Source organism: Eucyclogobius newberryi, unplaced genomic scaffold (assembly GCF_026437365.1).
Source record: "Eucyclogobius newberryi isolate DKJ021-1_F unplaced genomic scaffold, fEucNew1.0.hap1 SCAF_10, whole genome shotgun sequence".
NCBI classification, from domain to species: Eukaryota; Metazoa; Chordata; class Actinopteri; order Gobiiformes; family Gobiidae; genus Eucyclogobius; species Eucyclogobius newberryi.
This window is the reverse complement of record NW_027315724.1, coordinates 22,359,383-22,377,953: the sequence shown is the minus strand read 5'-3', so window position 1 is coordinate 22,377,953 and position 18,571 is coordinate 22,359,383. Positions and strand designations below refer to the sequence as shown.

Below are 18,571 nucleotides of genomic sequence, written 5' to 3'. Positions count from 1 at the left end.
GAACATGCGACAAAAGCTCTTACTTTTATAAACACATAGATATCTTCAGGGGAAGTAACCCTAACCCTACATGGGAAGTAAAGGTCTGAACATGCTGCTGTGATGATCATCTGGAACTCGCTCTTTGTTTTCATTCATTATTCTTTTTTTTGTGTGAGACTTGGCTAATTTCCTATAAGGAACAAATGGAGCAGGAAGTTCTGTGTTTTTAAGGCGTAAAAAGGGCCTATTGGGATGGAAAAATACACAATATCATGTAAAAAACATGAATAACCAAATGTTTTGTTATAAAGCCTATGGCTAATAATTATAAGGGAATTTGTATTTACATTTCTACTACCTACTAGATGTGTGTTTTATATATTTTGCTGCAAAGGAGCTATAGAGAAGTACTTTGGCTTTGGAAGTGCAACACCATCCACATCCCAAGTTGCTGCTGACATTACAGAAGATGAATCTGGTAGAAATGGCTAACTATAACGAATAAAGTAATTTATCACACAGTATATGCATTACATGTAGTTACTTTGTAATTTTATTTCCAGTATCTGCTGTGGTGACTCCCAGTCCTGGTGAAGACTATGACAGTGAGGTGATTGGTAAGTAAAGCAATGTGTCGATTGAATATCTTTCAATCTACTATTATCAATGTATAATTAGTAACATATTTTTTTTCTGATAGCTGCAGAATATATTCCTTTTTCCCCATCTTCAGTTGACGGCAATAACAGTGTCACTGTTGGTAGGTTAAATCATTTAAAGCCTTGCAGGCAGTCAAGTATTTTTTTTTTTTTTTTATAGATTAGTGTGTATAAAGTAACTTTATTTTTCTTTTGAAGAGACGTCTGCTCCTGTTCAAGAAGATGGCAGTGTTGTTCCAGGTAGATGTTCGATTTGTATTAAGAATAATAACTATGATTATTTTATATATTTATTTTATTGTTGTTTTATTGTCATTTTCAGCTCCATGCCAAAGTGCTGCGCCCATCTCTTTACCACTTGCTGCTTCCAGTGACATTTCTACTGGTAACCAAGTGTGCTACTGTTTCAAATTGTAATGTTTGCTATTGCTAAATAATTGTTTTTGTTTCAGAAGCCCAAAGTGGGACAACAGCAGAGGAGCAGCCTTCAAGTTCAACATTTCCACCATCCAATCCAGTTGATCCAGCATTGTGGCCAACCAAACTCTCTGACCAAGTACGAACAGATTTAGTGCGGAGAGGTCCTCTTCAGATGGACAGAAACTTTGACTTTCCCAAATCACCCTCAAACAGAAGTTTTAAACATTATTACACATTTCGGCAACTTGCAAATAAGGAGAAAATAAAACGCACATGGCTGGTGTATTCTCCACAAAATGATGCAGTTTACTGCTTTTGCTGTAAACTGTTCTCAAAAAAATCATCAAGACTCAACAAAGAAGGCCAGAATGATTGGGTGAACATTGGGGCAATTTTGAAATCCCATGAGATGAGCCAAGACCATTACCAAAATGTAATGTTATGGAAAGACTTGGAATTGAGACTGAATACTGGGAAAACCATTGACAAAACAGAAATGGCATTGCTACAAGCAGAACAAAACAGGTGGAGAGAGATACTGACACGCTTAGTGGCTATCATTCAATCACTAGCAGAACGAAACCTTGGGTTAAGGGGCTCTGTAGACAAACTGAATGTCCCACAGAACGGGAATTTTTTGAAAGAGGTTGAGCTTCTTGCCAAGTTTGACCCTGTTCTACGGGACCATGTGAGGCATATTGCTGCTGGAGAAAACCACACAACTTACCTGGGGAAAACAATACAGAATGAACTTATTGGCTGTATCAGCCAAAGAATCCTCGACAAGATTGTCAGCGAAATAAAGGATTCTAAATACTTTTCAATCATCTTGGACTGTACACCTGATGTGAGTCACCAGGAACAAATGTCAGTGATTGCAAGGACAATCAGCTTGACACCTACTCCAGAAGTAAAAGAGCACTTTCTTGGGTTTTTGCCTTCACTTGACACTACTGGACTTGGTCTGTCTACCCTGATTTTAAATAACCTTGAAGACCATGGCATCAGTTTTGATGACTGCAGGGGCCAGTCGTATGATAATGGCTCAAATATGAAGGGAAAGAACAAAGGTGTTCAAGCAAGATTGTTGGGGAAAAACCGCAGGGCCCTTTATGTTCCTTGTGGAGCCCACACCCTCAATCTCGTAGTTGCAGATGCTGCAAAACAATCCATTGAAGCATTGAGTTTTTTTGGTATTGTTCAAAAGTTGTATAATCTTTTTTCTGCTGCCACCCAAAGATGGGCTATTCTCAAGAAGCATGTCCAGATTTCTTTAAAGTCCTGGTCAGAAACAAGGTGGGAGAGTAGACTTAACAGCTTGGAGCCTCTAATTCTCCACCCAGATAAAGTGAGACAGGCTTTGATTGAGGTGAGGGAAAAAAACAAATGATGCCATAGCCAGAGTTGAGGCCCAGTCATTAGCTGAAGAAGTAGGATCTTTCAGGTTTCAGATTTGCACTATTGTTTGGTACAACATCTTGTCCAATACAAACAGAACTAGCAAACTTTTACAGTCCCCAACTATGCAGCTTGACGTTGCTGTCAGCCTCATAGAAAAAACTAAATCAGCCCTATTAGAGTATAGGAAAACAGGGTTTGCGGAAGCCCAGTCTCAGGCAAAGGAACAATGTGAAAAGATGAATGTGGAGGCAGTCTTAAAGCAAAAACGTCTGCGAAACACCAAGAGGAACTTTAATTATGAAGCCCCAGACGAAGCTGTAACTGATGCTCTGAAAAGACTGGAGGTGTCATTCTTTGATACTGTTGTTGATGATGCCATTCAGTCAGTTGAAGACCGCTTTGAAACAGTTGTAAGCGTCAGGGACAAGTTCAGTGTGCTGCACAAATTCACCTCAATGGACGAGAAAGTCTTAACAGAACAATGTAAGCGTCTTGGCGATATCTTGACTGACGGCAACATGAGCGACCTGGACTGGAGAGAATTGGCCAATGAAATAAAAAGCTTACCAAATCTTCCCGAAGAGGGGATGAACAGCTTTGAGCTTCTCAGTTATCTCCATGAAAATCAGCTTACTGACCTATACCCAAACTTTTGGGTTGGACTCAGAATAGCATGCACATTACCAGTGACAGTGGCGACAGCAGAAAGGAGTTTCTCCAAACTGAAGTTGATAAAAACATACTTGCGGTCAACTATGGCACAGGAGCGTCTCTCAGGACTGGCCATGATCAGTATTAACCACGAGGTAGGAAAGGAGATTAACTCTAGTGATGTGATATATGAAGACGAGGCGAATAAAGCTCTAATACAGGATCAATCATTGTGAACACTTTATAAAAGAATTGTCTTGTGTGTGGTTTAGTTTTGCACTCTAATTTATTTTTGTTTTTTAGTTATTTGTTGACTTTGAAAAGTTAAACTCTAGTTGCCAACATATTTGCACTGTGAAGTTTTAATTGTTAATGTAAGTTCTTATGACATTTGTTTTATTTAATTTAACTTAAAGTGTTGGCACTTTAAGAAGGAATACATTTTCTGTTAAAGAGTGTAAATTTCAATTTGTTTGAAAACAATTGTAGCACTGTCATATTTAGTTCTACCTACTGCTGTTTTGTCAGTTGACCTTCCTTGTGTTGTATAATGATGAGTGCACTCTATTGCATAAAGAAATAAATGGAAGGCTGTTCATCTATCCATGTTAACTGATGATTGTTTTAATTTTCTAATAGCAGCACATAGTTTATTACATTAGTATTGATTAATACAATGTGACCCTCAAGTGATAAATGGTTTTGGTATTAGACAAATAGTCTGATGTTTAGGTAACTTTGCTTAATTTAGTTCTGGATAGGAACACAATTCGACCCTAATTAGTGCACTAATGTATAAACTGGATGGCTTTAGTCACTTTATAGCATTACAACCTAAAAATTTTAATCTTACTTTAGCTGGCTGGACCGCATTAAAATGCACCAAAGTACAGGAAAAAGGTATGTAGTTAGATGTAGTTATACATTTGTAACTACATCTATGTGTGGTGGAATACGAAGTTGCGTTGTGGGATTTGAGTCGGATTTTGAAGGTGGGGGGGGCCCCCAAAGCAAATTTCGCTTAGGGCCCCCTGAAGGCTAGGGCCGGCCCTGTGTAGATCTGATAATATTTGAGTAAGTTGTGGTCATTTGAATGTATACAACTCTCAAACCCATTCACTGAGAAAACGGCTTCCAAAGTTTCTCACCTGAGAGCCCAGAGTCACAGGGGGGCTCATTTGCATCTCATTGAGATAAGCCCTCCCCCCTGTCACACTGACACCACCTCCCCCTACAGCTGTCACTCAAGACTCAAGAGGAGTGTTGTTATTGATGGTAACTGGACTTGAATCAGAATTAGAAGTTACTATATTAAAATGGAAATACTTGGATTACAAAAGGCCCTGAATAGAATCAAAGAATCAGAATGAGAATAGGGTTCATTGCATTTGTCGATAAACATAATTCACAGGTGATTCAGTGCACCAACAATGGTGCACTGAATGATTCAACACAAACAACAAAAGATAAGATAAGATAAAATAGCCTTTAATGTTACAACGCAGTAGATACAGGGGGAAAGGACAGTAACTTATAGGAAGTTTAAAAAACACTCCGCACCGCCACGAGCCGCACGCGGCGCCGCTTCTCCTCCGCTGCACCGGCGTTTCCGTGTCCGATCACCGGCTCCACCACAAGCGGTGCCGCACGCGGCTCCGCTTCTCCTCCGCTGCACCGGCGTTTCCACGCCCGAACACCGGCTCCGCGCTCCCGCACCCGCCGCCCCGGAGGTCTGTACCTGGGCGAAGGTGTGGCCCCAGCCCGCCACAGGAGCAGACACGGAGAGCGGGGCACCGGCTCCACCCGGAGAAAAGCAGCCCCATACAACCAAGGTACAGCCCCGTTTCTCTGCTTTCCCCGCTCCACAGACGGGGGCGATCTGGTCACAAAACTGGACTCAAATGCGTCTTGATTGGGCTAGAGCAACGCCGGCGTCTGGTATGTGGACTGTCGCTTCTGTCCCAACGTCTTTGTTTTGTTAGTCGTTTCCATTGTTTTGTTTTGTTCCCGCGTCTCTGTGTTGTCTTCTGTCTACATCCCTGTTCCTTAACTTCATCGGACATTACTGCACCGTCCATCACTCATCTCCTCCCTCACTCCTGGACTATCTACTGCCCTAGCCGCCAGCGAACAGCTGGCTTAACACCTGCTGAGGTCCGTCATGGTATCGTGGGGCCTCCCTGCCGTGCAGACAAGGTCTGGGGCAACCAACGCCACTCACTCCACCAGCTTCAACACCCGGTCCACTGCTGCTTTTTCACAACTCTCTGCCCACCAGCTTCTAGTTAACCAGCCTCTAGCCACCGCCAACATACTAACTGGATTACTCTCATCTGCTGCTACGTTCCATCTCCTCCTCGGACTATCACTCCCGCGCCTCCAGGCCACCGCTCCACCAACTTCTCGCCTACTCACCTACACCGCTGCTGACCTTCACCTCCTCAACCATAACCACCGTCTCCCAGCTGCTGTTGCCTCTGCAGCTAGCTCAGCTGGGATCCTTCGCCGGCCCCGCTACATCCACCGGGGCTCTGGTCTCTCCCATAACCAACACTCCAACGACGGCTCACCTATCCCCTCACTCTGGACTAGTTTTCGCCCCCCCGTCACCCCCACCTGCCGCACTGCCAACCTCAGCAACCTCCGCCCCCCACCCCTGCGCCCCCATCCATCTCCGCGCCCCCATCCATCTCCCTTGCACTGCTGAACTGCCGCTCCCTCGCCAACAAATCACCTGTTATATCTGAACTGCTACTGGACAATAACATTGATCTGCTTCTCCTCTGTGAAACATGGCAACAGCCCCTGGACTTCTATGCTCTCAATCAAGCCACCCCCTCCAACTACACTTACACTGCCAAACCCCGCCTCTCCGGGCGTGGGGGAGGTCTTGCTGTTATTCATAAAAAATCTACATCCATCACTGAACTGAACCTCAACCTTCCATCCATCTCATCATTTGAATACCTCGCCTTCTCCCTCCCCAACTCTATCACCGCTATCCTGATCTATCGTCCCCCAAAGCCCCACCCCTCTTTCCTCACTGAATTGTCTGAACTCCTCACCATCGCATCCTCTCTCTCTGCCCGCCTCCTACTCACTGGTGACTTCAACATCCACATTGACTGCCCCAACGCCCCACTGACATCCGACTTCCTCTCTCTCCTGGACTGCTTCCATCTCACCCAACATATTGACTTCCCCACCCATACCAAAGGCCACACTCTGGACTTAGTCTGTTCCTCTCTCCTACCCATATCTAAGCCCCACCCCCTCCCCTTCCCACTCTCTGATCATCTCTGCATCCTTTTCTCCGCCCCCCTACCCTCGCCCCACAACCCCAAAAAACGCACCATCACCTACCGCAATATCAAGTCAGTCAACCCCCTCACGCTCTCCCAGCTCATATCCTCTGCTTTCCCCCCTGACTCCCCCCCCTCTTCCCCCGACGACTATGCTGTCATGCTCAACACCACCCTCTCCAACTCCCTTGACTCCCTAGCCCCCTGGAAAACCTCCTCCGTCTCATACATCAACCCCGCCCCCTGGTACATCCCTGAACTCCGCACCATGAAGCAGACTGGCCGCCAACTCGAACGACTCCATAAAAGAACCCGCCTCACCGTCCACGCCGAAGCTTTCAAATTACACATCTCCTCCTACCGTGACGCTCTCCAAGCCGCCAAATCTGCCCACCTCTCCACCCTCATCAACAGCTCCCACCGGAGCCCTCGCACCCTGTTCTCCACCGTCAACAAGCTGTTCCAGCCACCGGACATCACTCCACCCTCCTCCCCTGACCTCTGCAACTCTTTCCTCCTTGCCTTCCATGACAAAATTTCCAAAATCAACAGCTCCATGACTGCCGTCTCCATTAACTCCATCACCACCCCCACCCCTGCCCCCCCTCCTCTCCCTGACCACCCACCCTTCCCTCCCCTCACCACCTTCTCCTCTGTTAACTCCTCTCATATCATAGACCTCATCACCGCTTCCAAAACCACCACCTGCTCTCTCGACCCCCTCCCAACGACTCTAACCAAGGCCTGCCTTTCCCTCTCCGGTCACTCATCCACCCTCTCCCCAGTAACGCAGGGGTCCCCCAGGGCTCAGTCCTCGGCCCCCTCCTCTTCATCTGCTACATCTTCCCCCTTGGTCACATCCTCCACCAACTCAACCTGGACTTTCACTGCTACGCTGACGACACCCAGATATACCTCACCACCAAATCCACCCAAAACCCTCCCCTCAGCCACATCGAAACCTGCATCTCTACAATAAAATCATGGCTCACTCTCAACTTCCTCAAACTGAACAGTGACAAAACAGAGCTCCTCCTCATTGGCACCAAATCCACTCTCAATAAAACTGGTCCCTTTTCACTCAGCATCGACACCTCGACCATCACCCCCTCTACCCTGGTACGCAATCTCGGTGTCATCATGGACCCCACCCTCTGCCTCACCCTCCCCGCTGCTGAATCCCTCATCCATGCCTTCATCCCCTCCCGCCTCGACTACTGCAACTCCCTCCTCACTGGCATCTCCTCCCATTCCCTCCACAGACTCCAAATGGTCCAAAACTCTGCTGCCCGCCTCCTCACCCACACCTGGTCCCGTGAACACATCACTCCCGTTCTCCGCTCTCTCCACTGGCTCCCCATCAAGCAGCGCATAAACTTTAAAATACTCCTCCTCACCTTCAAAGCTCTTCACCACCTTGCCCCCCCCTACCTGTCTGACCTCCTCATCCCCCACCGCCCCTCCCGAGCTCTCCGATCCTCCTCCTCTCTCACCCTGACTGCACCAACATCCCGACTCAAAACTTTTGGCGACAGAGCATTCTCCCGAACAGCACCCCGACTCTGGAACTCCCTCCCCCAACCTGTCCGCCACTCTCCCTCACTCACAACATTCAAATCCCGCCTAAAAACATACCTCTTCACCCAAGCTTATGACCTCCCCTACCCCTAGCCTCCTCTACCCCATTGCCTACTCTTCTACCCCCTGTTACATCCCCATCTTTTTCTCTCTACTTCTTCTGTCTTGTTCATTTTATCTGTATATTAATGTGTATTGTACGTGTTGTCCCCCCCTGTCTGTAAATACCCCCCCTTTTTTTATTATGTTTAGCGTCTTTGGGTCACTGAAAAGCGCTATATAAATAAAAGTTATTATTATTATTATTGTTATTATTAATAGAAGAACTCTTATAAACAGATGCCAGGGCCAGGTATACGAACTGCAACGGGTCCATGGCTTTGAATATATGAGATATGAGATAATAGATATGATATGTACACCACCAGAGTCCAATTACATCAGAGATCTCATCCTCTTCTTCGTCTGTGCACTCTTCTGTGCTGTGACTCTCAGCTCTTGGCATCAAAGCTGTAAACAAATAACAGGACATTTAAGAAATGGCTAACTATTTCACATAAAACACTCATTAACTATTTTTTTTTTTTTTAACACAATGTGAGAGTTTCAATATAAATACCTGAAGTGCTGATAACTCTTGATCTTTGGAAGCCGTCTGAAGAAGGGACTCAGATGCTTCTGCCAGTCCAAGTTCTTGACAAACACTTTGCCATCCGCCGTTCCAACAAGCTGTGGGATATTGAGGTGAGACTCAGGAGAGCTGTTTTCCACTACCTGATGACAAGGGCGACACTGTAAAAAAATGAGAACAGAAGAAACATATCTTAAGCAGAGAGCAGCACTGAAGTTTTGCCAGACTAATGTTTACACATTACAGTAGTCAAATAATATAAACTAACCTCAGCGATGTCTTCCAAAGTGTCAACCCTGGTCTTCATGTATCCTCGCTTGATAATCTGATGATCTGTGCGTGGCCTGCAGCTTCTGATGTGTGGGAGAAGCTGTTTCCACAGTGATCTGAAGCTTGATGTACAAACTGCAGGCTCACCTGAAAAACAGATGTTGCTTATGGTTAATTATACTCTAATCATTAAAACACGAAAATCACCAAAATAATGTTTTACACTTACCACGCTCCTTAGCAGACTTCACGTAGAGACAGGTCATGTCAGTCAGGGTGTCTTTGCCAATTCTGAAAAGGGGGATAAAAGGATTAGGGTTAACAGTAATATGGGAATAACACGCTTCACAGATAACAGTTCACATTGTGACGTTAACGGTGTATTTAAGATGCAAAACGCGGAGATATTGGGACATCTGCCCTCGGCTAGCGATGCTAGCTAGCTCACTTGAGATAACACTGCTCGTAAAAGCAAAACACTTGCAGAACAGCACACCAAAACATAAACATACACTCGAGTTTAAAACCGGCGCACATTAAAGTGATTAAAAGCGGGTGTTTTAGTCGCAAAGCTTACCTGGTTCAGCCGTCCTGTTGTCTCTTCCAACACCGTGCACAGAGAGACACACAGGAAGCTGATAATGGCCAGGCAAGCGCGTGATTGGTTCGAGTGACGCAGTGCGTGCGTGACGTTCAACGTACGTAAGCCACGTGACCAGAAGTGGTATCGGGAGTTGTAGTTTTTTTCTCTTCCCTCGCCGAAAAATAACCTGATAACATAGCAAAGTTTAGCTTACAACTTAGCTCCGAATAGCTGCGTTTAGCTCCAGGCTGTGGCGCTAACAGCCGGTTTAGCACCATAAAACACACACAAAGCACGACCCACACAACCCACGGGCCAACCCACGCCGAAAAATAACCCGATAACATAGCAAAGTTTAGCTTACAACTTAGCTCCGAATAGCTGCGTTTAGCTCCGGGCCTAACAGCCGGTTTAGCACCATAAAAGAGACACAAAGCACGACCCACGGGTCAAGAAATACTACATAAGTATATAATTTGTACAGACAAAACGCCGAAAAATAACCCGATAACATAGCAAAGTTTAGCTTACAACTTAGCTCCGAATAGCTGCGTTTAGCTCCGGGCTGTGGGGGTAACAGCCGGTTTAGCACCATAAAACAGACACAAAGCACGACCCACACAACCCACGGGCCAACCCACGCCGAAAAATAACCCTTTAACATGGTGATAACAGCAAGTAGTCACATTAAGCCCGTATTGCAGAGTGCACTGAAGCAACATGTTAGCTTAGCATTAGCTCCACCGGAGCAGACAAGTAAGATTCTAAAGTGATCACGAGACCGCCTTAAAACACAGCGTTAAAGCAATAATTTAGTAGTAAAGTAAAAGTGTACCTGAGTTAACAGTTCCGTTGCAATGTAGTCCAGGAAATGTAAGCTCTGAAGACTGTGCTCTGCAGACGGTCTGGAGTAATGAGAGAGCACGGAGCACGCAGCTGTAGCCATGCGGATCACAGCTGATTGGTGGAAAATGTAAACAACACGTTGGCTAGAAAAAGGTGACGCCCCCCAGGAGAGCAGGAAAAAGACCCGAAAACTCCACATTTTTAACAGCTTAATGTATATGTTTAAGACAACCAATAGTGTTATCTGAAGCACACAGGGGCTTATTCATAACTTCAACTAGCACATTCTGCAAAAAAATGAAAATCACAAATTTGGGGAAAAAAAAGTAAAATGCTGTTTTTCTCAGTTTCACCGAGGCCGACATGGTCCAACAATTGCCGTGGCGAGTCACATATTACAGACTATCTCCTTTCCTCGAATCTCCAAACTGACGGGCGGTGGGGCAAGACCGCGTCATAAGGGCAAGCACGCGTCATTATCCCCCCCCCCCCCCCCCCCCCCCCCCCCCTCCCCTCCCGCCTCCCGCCCCCTTCCCCCCGGCTCCGCGCTGCTCCGCTGCTGTCTCCCTACAAGCCCCGGAGATTTTCTGCTTCGATTTTTGAACATGGTTCAAAGAGGCCCAAAACTTCATTAATGATATCGCACTCTTTACTATTATCACAATGGTGAAGGTTTATGTGGCACTTGATGCAGCAACCGGGAAAATAAACGGAGAGAGTTCTATCCGATACCAAAAAACCAAGACTTTTATATATATATATATATATAGATCTATATATATATATATCTGTTCTGCGCACGCTGTAGAATCAACACCAGATTTATTTAGGCTCAAAGTAGTGTTGATCTGAAGTTCTATCGTTTCTCACTCAGTCGCGCGGCAGGAGCGGCGCAGCGCGGAGCAGACAGCTGTGGGGCTACGTCACGGGTGGGCGGGGCACACACGCGCTCTGAGACTACGTCACGGGTTGGGCGGGGGAGCCAGATCGCTCTTCGCAAGGGTGGGGGCGAATATCAAACCAAGCCGTTTGCATTTCCGGGTTGGTGAGGGGGTCCAAGGTCTGGGTGATATTTCTTAACTATTATGTTAAGGGTGTTGCACAACACTTACTATTGTCAATTATACACTTAGGATAGACTACGAAAGGTGAAAAAAGCATGTTATGGCACCTTTAAATAATACTGTGGTGCCAAGCAAATTCCATATGTGGACAAATTTGCTGCATTTTCCAAACGTCTTGAACTGTTTAAACGTGATCGACTTCATCCAAATATGTATGGATCTCATCTTCTCTCTTTTAACATCGACCTCACTCTTGCATCTGCAGCAGTCGATGTGTGACAATCAGGTATGGTGACTTCAAATACTCATGAAGATGTATACCAGTCAGGAGTACAAGGAGAACATTAGTGTCAGAGCTTCAACCTGCCCAACACTCTATTGTACCTACGCAAATGGGAAAGGAATCATGTGACAATTGTGTGGTGAATAATATACGGGACAGAATCCAAACAAAACCGAAAAAACTACTAATCATATTTAATCCACATTGAACCTACTAAAAGCCTACCCATATCAAATATGTATTCCGTTGTGATAGACCCAGTAAAGGAGGTGGAGTAGCAATATTTACAAAAACTGTTTTACTGTAACTGTAAATTCCAAAGTCTCCAAGTCAAAAGGTGTTGAATACATAGCTCTAGATGTGGGTTTGGGCAAAAATAATACTGGGAGAATGACAGTTGTAGGGTTTTATCATCCTCCATCTGCTCCTGTCGGTGAGGAGGAGGCTGGAGGACTTCTTTACCTTCCACTTTTGATCATTCTGAGTTACTTGTTTTAGGTGACATGAACATCGATTGGTTGTCCAAAACTTCTGACAGTCTAATAAACTATTAATGACTTAAACCTCACACAACGTATTACTGCTCCCACCCGACCTGACCCTAAAGACCCACATAAAGCAACATTACTGGACATTATCTTAAGCAACAAGCCTCAGAATTACCAATGTAGAGGTGTATTTCCTCTTGATTTTTGTGACCACTGTCCTATTGAGTATGTGCGGAACACCAAATCAACTATAACTTTTGAAAGGTCCTATAAGCATTTAAATGAACAAGCATTTCTGTCTGATCCGTACTATCGTGACATTGTTTTTGCCACTAGTATTCCAGGACCCAACACAGCACTGGACTTTTTCATTCAAACATTTAATGCTATAACTGATAAACATGCTGCTCTTAAAAGAGTCAGTGTCAGAAATAAGAATAATCCCTGGTTCTGTCCAGACATTGCTGCATTATCTCGAGAGCATGACAAAGCCTGGGCTGAAGCCACGGCAACCAAATCAGCAGCAGTTTTGTCATAAGCACAAAAAAATAAATGGAATTATTAAAATCATTCAATCAGCTTGATGACAAAAAATATATTTATATTACTTTTATTTTTAATCCGCGCTTTGCTGACGCTGGAAATATCTTTGATGCTGCTCCATCTGTTGCTGTTTCCCCAATACATGAGAATAGACCTGATGATCAAGTATTTTCCCTTTACACAGAATGAAGTATTAAATATTTTGCTCTCTAAAGATCGAAAAAAGTCCACTGGAGCTGACACCCTTTAACCTAGGTTACCTCTGTTATCAGCCCCACTAATAGAAAACTGTTTAACTTTTGTTTTTAATATCATAATTCACACTGAAACCCATTACTATGGAAAACTGCTTTTGTTCTCCCTTTACACAAAGGAGGCCAGAAAAATGATTGCAATAATGTCCAATCTCAAAACTACCCTGTCGAGAAAAACTCTTGGAGAAGCTAATAAGTAACAGGTGCATGCTTTCTGGCGTGTGTGCTTTCATATTAGATTTGAAATTTAGGGCATAGTAATATCACATCTGCTACCAAAGTTCTGAAAGATATTGCTATTGCATTAGATAATCATGAAGAATGTGCTGCTGTCTTTGTTGATGTGTCAAAGGTCTTTGATTCAGTGGATCACCCTCTGGATGCTATTGGGTTTCTTACAAATTCTAAAACATGGTTTGCAGATTACCTCACCCATTGTACTCAAGCTGTTTCTGCTGAAGGCTGAAACATCTGAATGTTCTTACCTTAATACAGGTGTTCCTCAAGACTCTGTCCTTGGACCACGGTTAAATCTATATAAACTCAACTAAGCATCATTTATATATTTGTATATTTATATATATATTTATATATATATTCGTATGCTATTATAGAACAAGTACCTCACTACAAATACATTGGCATCATGATCGATGATAAACTCAGCTTCAACAAACACGTACAAGAGTTGACGAATAATTCTTCCGAGATAATTTTATCTCATTGTATGTATAAATGTGTATTTATGTAATGGTTCATTTTTTTGAATGTTTTATTTGTGTTTTAGTATCTTTGTGATTTAGTATGCTTGTTTGTTGCTTACTTTTTGTTGGGTTTTAACAGGGAACCCATGAAAAAGAAAACTTTTCTCATTGGGTTTTTCCTGTATAAATACATGAAATGTCACACTCAACAAAGAGCCTACAACCAGTAATGAATGTTATTTTAGCATTTAATCATAAAGGCCAAAGATAAGTCAGCGTTAAATGTCTCTCTTTGGTACACACTGAAACCAAGTTTCAGAATATGAATAAGTGTACATAGGTAAGTGGCTAATAACTGTTTCTTCAAAATACTACCACCTACTAGTAGTTCAAAAATGTGTAAATGTTAAAGGAATTATGGAGGATTTTTTGGCGCCAAATCTGAGTCTCATTTCCTTGTGGCGTGGACAGCCGATAAGTCCTCCCACATTTCAATCATCCCCTTTGTCCTACCTAACCCCAACCCTCGTCCCCAGCACAGCAGCACGTTTCCCTGGCTGCGCATGCCGCTGTGTGTTTAGTGAGATCCTTCAGTTACAGGCTGAAGGACGGCAGAGGAAGACTGTGTTCCAGCTCAGAAGAGACGGAAATCTGCGGCGACGAGAGATGCGATGCGATCTGTTGCGCTAATAAACAAATGCACATGTGGCAGTGAGGCTGTATCGTTCTTCTGGACGGGGGTGAGTATGCGCATGTGCACTTTTCAAAAAGGGACAGTCGTTTGAGTTCTCAAATCGGCGAAAAATCCTCTATTATTCCTTTAAGCATTTAGCTACCAAGCTCCTGTGTTTTGTAATCAGCTCATTTAAGACCAGGCTTGAAATGTTCCTCTGAAATAGCTTATGATCAAGCCAGTTAGGAGCCAAAATAAAAACCTATAGTTTTGCAGCTTTGCTGCCCTAGGAGCAACTATGCTGGGGGAAGTATGGCAGCTTGAGCACTATCCTCTGCTTCTGACTATTTTTCCTATCATACAATATTTAGTTTCAATTGCAATATGTTCATTGCTGTTCACATCTTTTTCTTCTTCTTTTCCGGACAGGCACATCGATGACCTGAGGAGCCAGATGATCCTCGAGTCCCTGGAGAAGCGGGCTCTACTCTATATGAACAGTTCTTCATCTGCATGGAAGAACTGGTTCTCCTCCTGAAGAACTGGTTCTCCTCCTGAAGTGGCTCCCGCTCCACTGTCTGTCTCGCGTCAGTCTGTCCGTCTGAGGGAGTCAGATCTCTCCTTCACTGTGGAACTCCTCCAGGTTTATACTTTTTCCCCAAAGAGGATTGGTAGTTTTTTCCTGGCTGAGAAGGAGGGTCTAAGGACAGGGGACCTTGGGACATTTGTCTAAGGACATGGGATGTGGGACATTGCCAAGTCCCTATGAACATTGTTTAATCTGTTTTTCACTGTCGTTCCTCAAGGTAACTGCTGTTGGGCGTTACAAAGATAAATTCAAATTCAAATTGTGGTCAATATAATTTCAGGGTTCATAACACAGACGCCAGAGAGTCTCCTTCTTCAGAAAGCACCTATGTTTATGACCACATCTAATGATCACAACTGCCGTTAATTACTCAAACCCCTAATTCCAGCTTTAATGCAAGCAGCCAAAGCAAACCAATGACCTTAAAGTATATAATCCCATAAATTATTCTAATATTGTGGCAGTGGCAAACTCCAACGCTCCCTTGTCTCTAAGATAAGCTTTAAAATCAATTTCCATTCACAGAGATGTACACATTTTTAATTGGAAAAAAATGCACCGTAAAGCGTACTCATTCTACATTTGCTAATCTAATGTTTAGTTTAAAGTTTTTGTGTTAGTGCACTCAACTCTTTTATGATTGATGATAACACGTAACATGCCACATGCCCAGTCCTTATTGTGCTTCATAAACAGTCTCAGGAATGCGACTATGGATTTTTACAATGAAATATGAGACACACGGGGATCAGAGCCCTATCATCTCAATATATTGCCTTTTTTCTACATCTCACATCCCCTAAAGTAATCACCTTGAGGCCAATGGATCGACGGATAAAAGAGCAGAAAACAAGCTAATAGAGAGACGTTCTGGTGAAACGGTTGCCTATATCCTGCATGCTATTGATTGTTTATCATTGGAGATCATGTTGTTGGACCCAAGTGAACCCCCATGTGCTGCAATTGAAATTCATCTCATCCTGCCTCTGAGCACTTAAGGCAAGACTCATACCTCAATTAGGCAGAATAATTCATAAACACAAGGACCCTGGCTGAAGGGGGCAGCGTAACATTCTGTCAGTTTCGTGCACAACCTCTCTATTAAAGGCCAAAAGAGTTAGAGAGCGGAGAGACTTGGAGACTGTGGATATGAGGGCAGAGGTTGAAGAGAATCGGAATCCATTTCATATTTTATGGAAGAACCTGCTACTGATTGGTGGACTGTATGTATTTAACCTCTGTGGAGATGTTAAGAGCCTTAGGGCCTATAATACTCTGGTTTAATGAACAACTAGACAGTCAGGGTTGTATCGTGCTTTCATGAGACGTATTATTTAGTTATGAACATTTCACAAGATAAAATGGTGATGTTTTTTGGATTCGATAAAGATGGTGGAATAAAGAAGTATCTTAAAAAATGTAGAAACCTCTTCCCATTATAACACATTACATGCTAAAAATGTGACACTATTTGGCTTGTATAATTTTGTAGATACAACCAAACCTTTTAGTTCATGTATCGCCCCCAGACATTTGCATTGTACTGACGTATACATCTGATAATTGGGTCAACAGCAGTCTAAAGTCTCAATGGGGATTCCTGTTCTACTTTACTCCATACCATCTGCCCCAATGTTCTAAAGAGTGACCGTTATCCTTAATGCATACAAAGTTAAATATCACGTGTTGAGCCATGTGCTCGCTTGCTCTCATTTTGTAATTTTTGAACTTGTTTTGCATAATTGCGGTCCTGCTGTGTATCCTACAGGGTCAGTTATGTGGGTGCTTTTATGTGTCATTCATTGATCCTTGAACCAGCATTTAAACACGCGCTCCGCATCCCACTTCTCTAATAGAGAATGGAATGGTAGACAGCAGACAATAGTTCCACAGAAAACACCCGCTGCACTTGAAATATCAGGTGGGTGTATGTTCTGCAGAGGTCAAGCACTACTGGACAAAAACTATTCTATTGTTGAGGACATTTTTTCCTCTACACATTCTCATGAAAACAAATAAGTTAAGTGGATAAAGGATTGTTTGTTTGTGATGTCGTCAATGTTACCCAGTGTCATTGATGAGACTGGTACAACGACATGCATCCTCAAGGTGATGGTAATAATAAGATAAGATTCTCTCTTCACAGCAATGACCTTCTCCTCGTAACTGCTCCGAAGTATTCATGAGAGCCGTTCGTACTCAGTTTTTTTCCCGGCAACCTAATTGTCCTTTTGTGCGCGGACAATAGGGTGACACTGCCGGTTGTGAGGTCGAGAGTAGGCTCTTTTCTGTGGAGCACTGCTAATACCTACGCAAAAGGTGTTTTTCTAAGCAGCTTTTGTTTTTGTAAAGACTTGAGGTACTACTCCACTGAGGCAAAAGAACATTCAGTCCTTGGACAGTATTTTACATGGATACCACTGCGTCTCTTATGAAAATGTGATTTTATTCATCTGCTTCCAGTCTGTTTCTGATGAAAATAAATGGCTCTGGCTTATTCTAATAAGTATGGTCCTTAATTAAGGCCAACACACATTCACAGTGATGTGAGTGTACACAAAGCATGTGCCTGTCCGCACCATAATTGAAAATGTTGCACTTGGAACGTATTTTTGAATTAGATAATGGTTTCGGACACAACCCCAGGCTTATGGCTGTGTGGCACTTTGGCGTCCAGTCTGTGCACTGCACTCAGTGAAACAGTGAAACAGTGAAACGAGCCTGTGACTGCACTTCGCTTGCCGTTCCGCTTCAAAAGACGCTTGCATTGTGTTTTGGATGTAAGTGTTATGACGTGCTGTGCGTTGACGCCTCCCCTTGTTGCCACGGTGTGCTGCACTTTGGTCTGTGTTTGCCTTAAGGCAGTAAACATCTCGCACTCTTTTAAATTTTAATGTCATGTAATTTTCAACTATAGTAGCTTTTTATATATTTTCATGTGGTCTTATACTAGTTTTAGACTATTCTAAAACTACTCAGCAAAGGCCACATTTTTTCCTATTTTGGTGATTTTGAAAAAGAATAAAGAAAGATACAGATATAGTGTATGTAGTTTTGATTTTAGTCTTAGGTTTGGTTTAGTTAACACAGCATGTTGTTGATAACAATAATTATTAAGCAGCTTGTTGGTGTCAGAAAAACTAAAAATCCAATTATAACACATCAATGATTTCCCAACCAAAATTCAAAGCTTGAGTCAGACTTTTTATGAGAAATCTCACAAGACTCCAGCTTACTTGCATCAGATAACCAGGCCCTCCTTCATGTAGCGAATGATTCTATCAAATGCATTATCTTTGTCTACAGTGCATGTTCTGTTATCTGCATACCACTCTTCTCATTCTTTCAATGCCCTTGGTCTTTTATGATGTGAGTTCTCTGCTCAAGAAGGTAAAACCTTCTCTTTCCGTACTAGAAATGCTGCGTAGTGTGATCGATTGGCTTCTTAACCGCATCAATGGTAAAGTGGTCTTTTCTTACTCTCAGCTGGGTGTGGGCCTTGAGCAGCGTCAGGCCCTGCTCTCTGACTCTTTACAGCAGAGCCACCACATAAGCTCTTTTAAGCCTCCCAGATAAAAAGAAGAAGAAGCACAAAAAGTCCAAATTCTTTTGTTTAAGTGCCCTGGCTTACCCTGGTCTGAAGGAGCTCT

The 18,571-nt window shown here is 43.5% G+C and overlaps 1 protein-coding gene across 1 annotated transcript in view; it reads right to left on the bottom strand.

The window, feature by feature from the left end:
• drd2a (dopamine receptor D2a) overlaps positions 1–18,571 on the bottom strand; it is a 49,393-nt gene that overhangs the window by 11,044 nt on the left and 19,778 nt on the right. The window lies entirely within an intron of this gene.